At 37.8% G+C, this 12714-nt stretch overlaps 1 protein-coding gene across 1 annotated transcript in view; it reads right to left on the reverse strand.

Moving 5' to 3' along the window:
* nbeab (neurobeachin b) overlaps positions 1 to 12714 on the reverse strand; it is a 298682-nt gene that overhangs the window by 227017 nt on the left and 58951 nt on the right. The gene's annotated exons all lie outside the window — the stretch shown is intronic.

Genomic DNA, 12714 nt, shown 5'->3' on the forward strand with positions numbered 1-12714 from the left:
AGTGTCAATGACGTCATTCACATGTACGACCAGAAATACTGCTTCACGGCAATCCTTCAGTCACTTTGGTGCGTTCGTGCTGTGCACTTTCTTTTCACTCGAGGCATCGACAACACAGCTGACACAGGTAAACACACGTGCTAGAAGAGTTTTTGTTTTGTTTGTTTCTGGTCCCGCTTCGGATGCCACGATGCCATCAAGCGGTATCTCTGGTCGTAATCAGTCCTTAACTGACCAATCAGCGTTCATTAGCAGAATGCTAGCGTTTATGGGCAACAACAACTCAGCCTGTAAGAAATCAAAAGGACATAAGTACTCGTTCATTCAACTTTCGACCTAAAACCCATGTTGAACTTGCAAAATCTACAATCAGATCTGAGATTTCTCAACGGCAATCGGGTGAAAGAGACAAATTTAGCCGTCTAGCCCCATTGACTCCCATTCATTTTGCACTCATGGCGATCGCCCCCAGTGGAACTCTGGTGGAACTACAACCAAAATTCGGTACAATAGAGCTTAATAGGGAGTGGGCAGGCTCTCCGTAGACGGGCTCTGGTTGAATTTTGTTTACAACAAAGATGACTGCCGCTGGAGAATAGTGTTTGGGCGTCATGACGTCATACTTGGCGTGGCGGCCATGTTGATGGCCTCGCGAATGTAAACATACAGCAAGTCGAACGAGGAGAAGCAGAGTTAGGAGAAAGAAATGAGATATTAAAGTCCCGAAAATGATGTGGAATTTACGGGGATACGTTAAATAGGGAAGCAAGGGACCAGTAACGTTATGTGGACAAAATCGGCAAAAAAAGTGTAGTTAGTAGCTGTCAACCCTCCCGTTTTTTCCGGGTTTCTCACGCATTTGAGCTCTTTTCCCGCTGTCTTCCTGATTTAGTATTTTCCTATAAAATATCCCGAAAAATGAAAATTTCAACATTCATCTTTCTGTTGCTATCCCTCTGCTGACAGCAAAAATTCGTACTACAAAACTGCAGCATTAACTACAGTATGCGAGTTGTGAAGCTAGGTCTAACGTGACTTTGCTTACAGATTGGCATGAATTGCTGTATGTTTACATTCGCGAGGCCATCAACATGGCCGCCACGCCAAGTATGACGTCACAACGCCCAAGCCCTATTGAGATTTCACGAGTTCACACTTACAAATAAGTCAGATAGAATAAATGCGTATATGAGATTTAACGAGTTCACACAAATAAGTCAGATAGAATAAATGCGTATATATCGTGCTGTCCGAGGAGAGGGCTGTGGGCTCGGTAGCCATACTCCCCCCGTGTTCCTGGTTGTGAGAGAACAAGACAAGAGTGAGGATTCGGGGTGGTGGAGGGATGCTGAAAAACTGTCAAGGAGTGTTAGGTAAGTTGACAGAGTGAATATGCTTCCTCATGCTGATAGATAGGGGTAACGTTAGACATGGTATTGTTTGATGACAAGTTGATATTGGATTGATTATTTGTACGTGCTCCTCCCGAACTTTGTTTATGAAACATAATGTGTAGATTCCGCCATCGCGTCTGTTATAAGATATCCACAGCGCATTCATTTTAAAAGAGGAACAGAGAGCCGCTACATTTTGTTGGTTGAAAATATGAATGAAGAACATGCGTCATTTACTCCGTTGCTCTGATTGGTTGTAGGTCTATCCAATTGAGTGCAGCGTTTTTTTTTTTCTGGTTCGGTTGAGACACGCCCCATAATCAAAGCCCTATGAAGCAGTATCAGACTCACATTCTGACTAGAATATGAGTATGACGAAGTCAGGCTAGGTCAAGTTACAAATAATTAAGATTTTCTTTTACGTATTTAAAAGAAGTCTCTTACTGTATACCTACCAATACTGCATTTATTTGATCAAAAATACAGTATTATTGTGAAATATTATTGCATATTTAAACTTTTTTTCTATTTAATACATTTTAATTGTAATTTAATCCTGTAATGGCAAAGCTGCCGTCTTCAGTGTCACACGATCCTTCAGAAATCATTCTACTATGATGATTCGCTGCTCAAGAAACATTTCTTATTATCAATATTAAAAACATCTGCTTAATATTTTTGTGAATATTTTTTTTCAGGATTTCATGATGAATAGAAAGTAGAAAGACAAACGGATTGCATTTATTTGAAGCACAAATCTTTTATAACATAAATATAAATTATATAAATGTCTTCACTGTCACTTTTGATTCATTTAATGGCATCCTTGCTATATAAAAGTCTTACTTTCTTCCAAAAAATGTACTCTACAATTCCATCCAATGTAGATTGTGACATAGGGAATTGATAACTCTTGAAAAAAGTTTTAAACACAATGGCAATGGGAAGTGTTAGTTTGTTGGTTCCATTTCTCGACGAAAAATAGCTAGGAATGGAAGTAGAATCCGCTGATTTGGCACTCAAAGCAAAAATGAAGTGGGACAGAGAAAGGTAATTAAACATTATGGTCAAGGCATTTATGAGTCAACATTTGAGTTTTATGAGCTTTGCTTAAACAATCATACTTTTTAGAAAGCTCACATAAAGGCCTCATTACTGGGAGGTGGACTTGAGATACTGTATAATTTTAGTGCACATTTGAATTAATGGCCACACAAAGTGCAACCAAGGCTGTCATAGTGAGATGTAAGTATAAAATACAGATGATTAAGGAAAAAATACAAATGACTGACCCAATAGTGGGGGTGATTTGAAAATGCAACTTTTCTGAGCAGGTAAAAACAGCACAAAAAAAAAAAAAAAAAAAGTCCCTACTTAAACGGCAAATGACACACATACAATTCAATTTGCCCTTAAACTCTTTCTTTAATGTAAAATGTAACAAAAAATCTTTGTTCAATTATCTGCACTTTTCTGAAAAGAAACCACAAGACACATAGATTTTGGCATTCATTTTTTTAAACAAGGGAAACTATTTTTGTCTTTTATTATAAATTGTTCTTTCATATAAATAAATAACAGTGAAATTTTAGCCATTCAGGAATACTTTTACCTTTTAGTTTTTTACAATGTTGTAATCAAAATAATTTCCTCAGAAACACATGCTAGAATGAACGTGTCATAAACCACTAATATAATAATGCGCAGCTAGCTTGTCTGTACACAAAAGCAGTTGCCGTGACAACACACCCAGACACTTGGCACAGTGAAAACATTCAAATGGCATGCAAATCATGCATTGGCTCAAAAACATGTATTCGCAAACATGCAGTATGTCATTTAAAGTCTACACACTGTCTGCAGATTGTTAGGCTTCCAGACTCAACGAAAGTGACTGCTGGAACTGCTGATACCATAACAAGCATAACCTTTCTCTGATCTGATAAGCTAAGACAAATTTTGAACGTTTAACTGCGTGAACTTGATTCTTAAAGCTTGTGAAACATCTGTAATTTGTGGACATCATGACAATTCATCAACAAAATACAGATTACAAAATATATATTTTTTATTCAACCTTATTTTTATGTTCTTGTATGCTATATTTATATTGTTTTCTCTATAGTTGGGGTAATTCTATTCATATAAAAACCTAAACTGTATCCACCGCGGCTCCAGAAGAACCCCAACAAATCCCTCACTTCAAAACATTCCTTCTCTGGATAAAGTTAAGCACAGCGCTTCCTGCTTTCCTATTTCAGAGAAACTATACCTCGCAGTCTTCAGACCTGTGTTTAGGTTCACTGTAATCAAACGCGTGCGTATGACGTCACCGTTTTCACAAATTCGCGTTTTTGTACCGTTTGTGTTTTCAGGTCCCCAAAATGCCATTGTTGTATAAATGAACTGCAAAAATGGTTTAGTTAAAACGTTTTTAGTTGAAAACGATGTAAACGGACCATGAATTGGCTGATTTAAACTAAAGGAAAACCAAAAATCAAACATTTAAATTCATTAAATTTGCTGCAACAAGTGCACTACTGTTCAAACCTTTGGGGTCTGCAAGAAATTTTATTGCAATTTGAAATAACATATTTTTATCTTAATATATTTTTTAAATGTATTCCTGTGATCGAAGCTGTATTTTTACTTATTCTTATTATTATCAATGTTAAGAACAGTTGTGCTGCTTAATATTTTTGTGGAAGCTCTGATACATTTTTTAGGATTTTTTGATGAATAGAAAGTCAAATAGAACATAATTTATTTGAAATAGATTTTTTTTGTAACAACATAAACAACTGTCACTTCTGATCAATTTAATGCATCCTTGCAGAGTAAAATTAATAAAAAGTCAAGAATTGTATTGAAAAAAAGACTTAAATTTCAATAACTTCGGACTTGGAAAATCTTTTGGACTATTTTTATAATACTTTCTTGGTCATTTTCATTGTATAAATCACCAGTGTTAGTATGAATGGTAGTAGTATGATTTTTACCTATCCCTTTAAACGTACAGTATGTATTTTTTTTCGCCGCTAGGGGTCACTAACCTCTTACAATAACAAAGGCGTAGTTTGATGACGCAACATTTGCGAAGAATTATGGATCTTGTCGTCAACGTCAAGCCGACCGATCTAATAATGTTTATGGATGAGTAAATACATCGATGTTTTTATCATGACTGTGATATGAAGCAGTTCGGGATTGCTAAGAGACAGCTATCAGCTCCACACGCGACGCGAGTCCCGCGGATATAAAAGGAATAAGGACATTTCATTCTACCGAACTACACGCAAGTGTAGAATTACTACTCACAGGTCAGTTTATTAGACAAAGTAAAGGTCTAACATTACACTATCACACTAAACTGCATTTGAATGTGTTGAAATTTATGTTATTATATGTGTTAGTTTGTCTGTATGAGACTAGCAGTAAGCTAGATCAATATTAGAATAACATACAGATCATATTCTGAAATTTTATCATTGTTGAACTATATAACATTGATTAGTTTTATGTAAATGTGCTCACCTGTTTAATAAAGTACATGTAGGAGCGGTCGAAGTCTCGGACATGGAGCTCTCGTTTATATACTGTCTATGGGAGCTCTCGGCATCTTGAAAACACTGCGCTGATATTGATTCTCGTTTTAGTTCTCCTTTTTTATCTAAAGTCTGCTTGCCATGGTCCATAATGTTTGAACGAAACAACAAGTGTGCAAATAGACATTGCGAACTACACAGTGGTCCACGTCTGTCGCCTTGGTTACTATCAGACGGCTCTGGTTCAAAGCTATGGTTGCTATGGCAGTACGAGCGGAAACCAGGGACAACGCGGATATGACGCCATTGACGGCGACAAAACGGAAATAAAAAAATGGGACGTGTCTTCGAATTAAATTACAAATTTCTCCTGGTTTGAAAGTTGTTGGAAACAGTCGGGATAATGTAAGTACACAACTAAAAAAATATATAACATAGATATAGTGATTTTTGCTATTTTTAAAGCAAAAAAGTTACATATTGTGCCTTTAATTGTCACAGGAACACTAAAAAAAGCATATCTGTGTTTATGCTGAGCTGGAAAGTGAAAATGAATATCATGGCCTCAATTTATCTGCAAATGAATCAGCTGATATGCAATTTCACAGGCACAGTCAGCATTTACACACCTATAAAGAGCCATTAAAAATTACCACTATTATAAAGATTGCCCATTAAGCAGCATTAAGTATGCCAGATCGGTAACCAATACTCATCTGTATGCATAATATATCAGAGACAGGTTCATGAAATGTTCATAAGAGTTCATGACTGTTAACTTAACAGCTTTGACCATACAGCCTACGAAATGATCCACTCAAGAGCTGATATCCTCAAGCCTGGCAATGCAGACGTGACTGGAGCGAAGAGTTTATGATTAGCAAACACAACGATCTGGGGCGCTTTAATAAAATCCTGATATGTCACTCTCCCATAGGAGAGCAAAATCATAAATTAAACCTTTTTAATATCACAATTGTTTCATTGATGCAAAATGGAGAGACTCTCTCAAAAGTCAGACTCAGTATGTATAAAATGACCTGCGCTTTTATATCAACATTAATTTTATACTCTACACTCTTACTCTTAGTATTTTCTCTAGAGAACTTGTATATATTTTTCTAATTGGGAATTTTAGTATAAAATAAAAGCTGTATGAAAAAAACAACAACTGAAAAAAGAAAGTCTCCTGAGCTTTCCCTCCCCATCCACCACTTTCTTGGGCTTCAGAGATTCTCGGTTCCCATGGTTATGGGTAGCACAAATCAGCCATTTTTTTCCCACTGTACACTTTCTTTGGCTATGAACACAGTGGAAATAAACAGCGCTGATGTACTGAGAGCTGTGAGAGAAGGAAGCAGGTAGGGATGGAGATCTCTCCAGGGAAGAGCAGGTGCTCTATCTATTTTATCATGTATACATTTGTCAAGCAGGATTCCTGGAAGCTTGTGTCTTCGTCTGGTTTGAGGTGATAAAAGCGAGTGCGCAAACAGTGCAGGCTGGTTGAATTTTTTCATGCCTGAAGCCACTGTTTGATCAAATCTGGTGAAGAATAACTCCAGGAACAAGCAAACATTACTAGTATGTTACCTGTAAGGCTGACATGCTGGTTCCTGTCTTCAGAAATAAAATAAATGCTTAAAATGAATATATTCAGCAGTATGCAGCTGAGGTTGATGAAAACATAATGCTGGCTGATCTTGTGTTTTAAACATTGTGATGCCTGGAATACATTAAAAACATTTCATGTATTAGGGTTGGGCGACAATAAAATTATTTCTTGATCAAACTATTTATATTCTGAACCATTCAGGGAGGACTGACTCTCTTTATAAGTGAGTCACTGAATCATTCATTCAACCTATTTAAAAAATACTGATTTGTTCTGGATACTGCGTTCACTCAATAGAAAGTTTCTGATGACTTGACTTGCGTGAAGACGCGAACGAATCGTAGAATCTGAGTTTTTATTTGATTCAATGAATTGAACAGTTGAACAGGTTCACAGAAACACACTTACCAATTTAATTTTTTTTTTTTTTAAGTCCTCATGCTTCCACAAATGTCAGTCGTGATGTGAAACTAATGTCTCAACACTTCAGCTAAACAATGACACTATTTTCTTGTCAGAGCTGTTTTACAGTAGAATTGAACTCTGTTTGCATCATTGAATCATTATTTTCCTGTTTATCCCTGTAAAGCTGCTATGAAGCAATCTGTACTTTATAACGCGCTATATAAATAAATGTGACTTGACTAGTGTCATGACACGCTCTTTAGGAAAGTTAACTGTCAAACAAACAGAGGATTCAAACTTTCAAGAAGTTTTCATTTAACACCACTGAAAAACTCACTACGGAATTTGGTCGAGTGGATGGGGGAAGTGTTTTGACAGAGATAGTGAGTCTACTCATGTACACTTCAGACAGGCCCATAGACCATAACACTCTCAGAAAAAAAGGTACAAAAGCTGTCTGGGATGGTAAAAAGGTTCCAATATGTACCTTTGATGTACTAATATGCACTCTTTGGGTACAAAGGTGTACCTTTTGAAAGGATGACAGCTTTTTTTTCTGAGAGTGAATGAAACAGGATTGTGATATCACAACAGTAACTCACAGTGCTCGCACTTAATTTACTCACACACCTTACACCATTCAAACAATGGAGGGAAATAGTTTAGTGTAAGTAGTGATCGAGGGCTTAGTGTGTTTAAGCCCATTTAAACCCATTGCAAGGGTTCCAGTTGCACTCGTTGCAAGCAATGACATAAATCCAAGTGAACGAGACGGAGGGAAGTTAGTGAGGGAATGGCATTCAAAAGTGGACTTAAACGCCTGTGTCAAACATAACGTCATTTTCTTAGTGAATTATTCAGTTAAAAACTGCTTTTCATAACTAATTTTCGACTTAAACAAAAATCGGTTGTTACTATATTTAAAAAATTGGTTGAACTTCATAAGTTTGGTGCTGTCACTCTAACTGCGATGTTTATTCACCCAAAAATACTTTTTTATACCAGAAAAAAGGTCTCAGATTAAATTACTGGCTGTAGTTGAATATGATAACCTTAGAATACTATTCCAAGTAATTAGAAATTCAAATCAAATAATTTGGTAATGCTACCGTCATTATTAGTGGGTTACCATGATCTTCACTTTAGAATTAACTATATATTATGCATTATGGAACAGTATTCTAAAGCATGGAAGCTTGTTTCCGCCATAGAATAAAACATTTTAAAAGATAATTGCGACTTTTTATCTCACAATTGCAAGTTTACATCTCGCAGTTCTGACTTTATTTCTCAGAATTGCGAGATATAAAGTCAGAATTGCGTGAAATAAAGTCGCAATTGCGTGTTATAAAGTCAGAATTGCGAGATATACAGTAAAGTCAGAATTGCGTGAAATAAAGTCGCAATTGCGTTTTATAAAGTCAGAATTGCGAGATATAAAGTCAGAATAGCGTGAAATAAAGTCGCAATTGCGTCTTATAAAGTCAGAATTCTGACTTTTTTTCTCACAATTGCGACTTTATATCACGCAATTCTGACTTTATAATACGCAATTGGGAGATTTAAAGTCAGAATTGCATGATATAAAGTCACAATTGCGTGTTATAAAGTCAGAATTGTGTGATATAATATGCTGAGGTAAAAAAAAAAAAAAAAAAAAAGTCCCGTCTTTTTTTTCCCGTTAAGGCCCGTACACACCGGGACGAATATCGGCGCGCGTTATTCGCCAGCGTTTTTCAGCGCGTTTTTTGTGTTCACACCCAATCGATTTTCGCTGACAATGAGCCGAGTGAACATGCAAATTCATTCCCTGACATTAGATGGCGCTTAATACCACTCCATAACAGTTCTCTTTTATCAAGATTTTTGTAGTCGCTGTCGCGTTTGTCACATAGTTCTTTATGTTCCGACACCAACGAGACCAGCAGCTCTACATTCATCTTGCCTTGCATCTTCCTCGTCTTATTTCTTCCCGGCAGTGTAGACGCTACCAGCGGTGTATATCTTCTTCGCCGTTACATATGTGTGCTCGGCAAGACCGTTTTGGGTTTGAGCGCCCCCAAGTTGTGTTTTACTGTAACTTCAGAAGCTCCAGACACGTGAGCAAAAGCGCCAATCTCATTGGTCGGATAGTTTTTGACACGGCGCGTCAAACCAAAAAAATGAACCCGAGGCGTTTTTAAAAAAAAAATGACGCTTTTACGCGTGGCGTTTTTCGCGTCGGTGTGCACACTCACATTGGCGCCCTTTGTTTAGTCACGAGGCGTTAAACGTCGGCGAATATCGTGCGCAAAATTCGTCCCGGTGTGAACAGGCCTTTAGAATTGGACTTTATATCTCACAATTCTGAGAAAAGATGTCAGAATTGCGAGATATAAACTCTAAAAAAAAAATATAAACTTGCGAGAAAAAAAAGTCCCATTTCTGACTTTATAACACGCAATTGCGACTTTTTTTCACGCAATTCTGACTTTATAAGACGCAATTGCGACTTTATTTCACGCAATTCTGACTTTATATCTCGCAATTCTGACTTTATAAGACGCAATTGCGACTTTATTTCACGCAATTCTGACTTTATATATCGCAATTCTGAGAAATAAAGTCAGAATTGCGAGATGTAAACTCGCAATTGTGAGATAAAAAGTCGCAATTATCTTTTAAAATGTTTTATTCTGTGGCGGAAACAAGCTTCCATACTAAAGTGTTACCGCAAGGTGAAATATAATTTAATAACTAAGTTGGATAATGGATGTCAAAACTCCATTTACAAGTGAATAGTTTTTCCTCTGCATTTGCAATAGAGGGCTTGATTATGAGAAAACAAATTGGAAAAGAAAGAATGAGAGTAGCGTACACTGCAAAGCACACTGCAAGACGTTCTCATGCGCTCCGTGACACAAGCTCTCTAGAGAAAAGACTCAGATGGGAGAATTCTGCCTGCAGCATTTCCTCTCTCTTCTACCTTTGAACTGTCAAAATGTCACAACTATAAAGGTCAAGGGAAAAGACAGATGAGGAAGGAAGAGATCAGATACACAAATTAGTTTATTGTTGCCTCTGCCCCATTCATTCTGGTTAGTTCCCTGCGCGTCACACATCAGGTCCTCTGAGCTCACGACGTGGAGCTGACTGTCAGAGCCGCTCCTGATGGAGTTCTGCTGGAGATGGTTGATGTTGATGTAACTCAGCCGGAAGAAAACACTTGGGAATCTGTATCCGTTTCAAAGAAAACTTTTTACATGGTGGAAAAGTGACTTTCTGTGATGTCCTATCATGTTTCTTTACTGTGCGAACATTGATCAAATGTTTTGAGAATATCTAGTCAACATCTTTTTTTTTTTAACTATGACATCACATCCTTGATCATAGAGATACGTATCCGCCTACATTTGCATATTTATTGGTGACCAATTGATATGGCTTCATCAAGGTAATTAACACTTATTTTGCACAATATTTACTTCAAATTCACAACTTTTTAATCAAACTAAACCGGTATGACAAGATTTGGCAATCATAACAACCATCATTTAAATATAGACTAATAGTCTTACAGGTATGATATAAGAATAAAAAAAGTCATGAAAAATGACATAAGTGAAAAATGACTAACATAAGTGGGCTTTAGCAGAAAATAAAAAATGCTAAACCAAGTACAAAATATACAGACCTATACAAAATGGCCTTTTTGACCAAATGAAAGCATCAAAAATGAAAAAGAAAATTCAATTTTTATCAAAGTGATTGCTCACAAAGCAGGTTAACAAAAGACGTCCCTAAAGCCTGTGATGTCACCAGTCAGTAATACTGCTCAATAAATTAAATTCATGAAACCAGACGTTTCTTTGTGCAGAGATTCAGAAAGCGCATTCCTTTGAAAGTGTTATCTTCAAATCCTTCATTGATTCCACTGCTGACAGCCCATGACTACAAATTGAAGGCTTTCTGACTCATCGCTCTTCATTTGTGACCAGTCATCAGGTCCTGCACATGAAATCTTGTGGTCTGCATTTCACATTAGCCTAAGCATTATTACAGCTTGACTGCTTTTCATAAAGAAACTCAGCATGATATGAATGTCTGAAACACACTTTTGTGGAGTCATTTGTTGAGATAGATTAAAACATACGCACGAAGTAGTTCTGTGTGGTGCTGTTATCACAGACCCGCACAAGCACACAAATTCAGTCTCAAACAGTTGGGCGCGAAAAGGGAAAGACAAAAGCCATTAAGCCAAACAGTAAATGTTGGCTGAAATATTAAAGAGAGAAGAGACGTTGACACAGAGCAGCCGAGTGTCACAAAAATAGAAACTATAGGCTGAAATACCATGATAGATAGATAGAGGGATAGAGGGATAGAGGGAGGGATGGATGGAAGGATAGAAGGAGGTATTGATGGATAGAGGGAGGACTGGATGGATGATAGAGAGAGGGACGGATGGATGGATGATAGAGAGAGGGACGGATGGATGGATGATAGAGAGAGGGACGGATGGATGGATGATAGAGAGAGGGACGGATGGATGGATGATAGAGGGAGGGATGGATGGAAGGATAGAAGGAGGTATTGATGGATAGAGGGAGGACTGGATGGATGATAGAGAGAGGGACGGATGGATGGATGATAGAGAGAGGGACGGATGGATGGATGATAGAGGGAGGGATGGATGGAAGGATAGAAGGAGGTATTGATGGATAGAGGGAGGACTGGATGGATGATAGAGAGAGGGACGGATGGATGGATGATAGAGAGAGGGACGGATGGATGGATGATAGAGAGATGGATGGATGGATGGATGGATGGATGGATGGATGGATGGATGGATGGATGGATGGATGGATGGATGGATGGATGGATGGATGGATGGATGGATGGATGGATGGAGAGATTTAATTTCTTCAACACATTAAGCTGTGGTGATTTTTCCAGTCCTGTGTCTACTATACCTTTCAATAATGGAAAGGCCAAAGAAAATAAATAACTGAAATTCAGTGATAATTCACTGTCAAGCCAGCAACAAGACCTACATCTAGAGAACACAACCTAGAAGCACCAGTACATATAATCAAACACAATCACCTCATTTATCTTATTTCATGAAACAATATTCGTACACCCACATTCTACCTCCCCTTATGTACATTGGGGTTTCAATCCGCTCCATGAGTTTTCTATATTCCTCCGCTATCCGTCGAACAGCAATGAAGTGGCTCTCTCAGACGATTCCGACAGCGCAATTATTTTGATCAAACAGCAAATTATCTCATATGTGCCGAGTTCTCTGTGGCACCATGGGGCTGTTTCTGTTTTATCAGAGAGGAAGAGCAGGTACATGTCATGCTGTGAATACCAATGCAGGAGGAAGTAAAGGAAGGAAGGATGATGGGGGGAAAAAAAGTTCCTGGCAGAGGAAGAGGAGGTGCTCTTCGTCAGCCTGAGAGGGGTGGAGAATGAGGTGAAACGTAAAGGTGAATTTGCGGGTATGTGCTCTCACTTTTAGAGACGTGTAATTATCTGAAGAGTGGAATGACAAGGAGTTGACGGACACCTTCACAAAGGTCAAAGACATTTTATACTGAGAGACAAATGTGCGACCGAGGCCACGGAGGGAAAGTGTCACTGACATAAAAATGTCTCCACAAATCCAGAGCTTCCTGAATAAAAAATAAAATCAAGATTGGAACGGGATGTTCTGATTATGAATGATTTATGATGCAACATAACTCTTTTCTGTCCGTCTATTTATCATGTC

This window comes from Scardinius erythrophthalmus (assembly GCF_964197995.2).
Source record: "Scardinius erythrophthalmus genome assembly, chromosome: 7".
Lineage (NCBI taxonomy): Eukaryota > Metazoa > Chordata > Actinopteri > Cypriniformes > Leuciscidae > Scardinius > Scardinius erythrophthalmus.